Source organism: Myodes glareolus, chromosome 14 (assembly GCF_982192425.1).
Source record: "Myodes glareolus chromosome 14, mMyoGla1.1, whole genome shotgun sequence".
Taxonomy (NCBI): Eukaryota; Metazoa; Chordata; class Mammalia; order Rodentia; family Cricetidae; genus Myodes; species Myodes glareolus.
In genome coordinates this window covers 75,699,641-75,700,548 of record NC_142039.1, presented here as the reverse complement: position 1 = coordinate 75,700,548, position 908 = coordinate 75,699,641, and the positions used below count along the sequence as shown (strand labels likewise).

The window sequence follows — 908 nt, the reverse complement described above, 5'->3', positions numbered from 1 at the left end:
TGGGTAACTAAACCCCAAGACCTCATTTGCATGCGATTATAACGTGATACAACTCTTCACTTAATGAAACAGAACAGCTGCCATTCCTGGCTTAGAAACAACGCCAGGAAGATCTTCCTTCCCCCGCTACGTGGAAGCTGCTGTGTGACTCGGGTGGGAGAGGTCTCTCTGACAGTGTGCAGTCATCGCAACAGACCCGGAACGGGAAAAACCCACTCGCTTGCCGCATGGTAGTCCCGGGTGGCCACAAGGACAATGCCAGAGCAGGCTGAAAACGCGTGACTACCCTGGTCACCTGACTTTTGAGTGTCGTAATTTTCTCCGGGTAGGCCCCAAGAACGGACACCTGTTGGATGTCAACAGTGCAAGCAGTGAGCCCAGTGATGAAACAAACAAAGGACGGAGAAAATGGCAGCCTCTGCAGGAGAAGGGGATAAATGAGGGGAGAAGAAAAGAGGGGAGAGCAAGGAGAAAATTAGATCGAAAGAGAAGAGACAGAAAGAGAGAGAAGGTCTAATTCCAGCTCCACTGCAGAGAACACTTCAAAACAAAAGTAACGAAAGTATCAGGAAAAGGGGGGAAAAAGAGAAGAAAAAGGGAAACTCGTTCTTTCCCTAACTAACCATCCCGAATTCACCAAAAAGTAAACGAGTCTTTGTCCTAACTCAGGAAATTGAAGAATTCAATTCTACAATTATTTTTGCCTTCCTTGAAATTGTTGTATAATTATACCTCTTCCATAGACATTTCTCACATGTTGGATCCTTTCTCCTCCCTCTGGCCATCTGTATTAAATCTCTCTTGTGACTTGACAGCCATGCCCCAAGTATCGATGCCTACACACACCCCGCACATCCTTTGGGGTATCTGTGTTTCTGTGGGTTTGGCTAATGTGGTCACTTCATGAG

At 46.6% G+C, this 908-nt stretch overlaps 1 pseudogene; it reads left to right on the top strand.

Moving 5' to 3' along the window:
• Positions 1-227: 227 nt before the first annotated feature.
• LOC125408921 (protein SREK1IP1-like) lies at positions 228-647 on the top strand (annotated as a pseudogene).
• Positions 648-908: the final 261 nt, after the last annotated feature.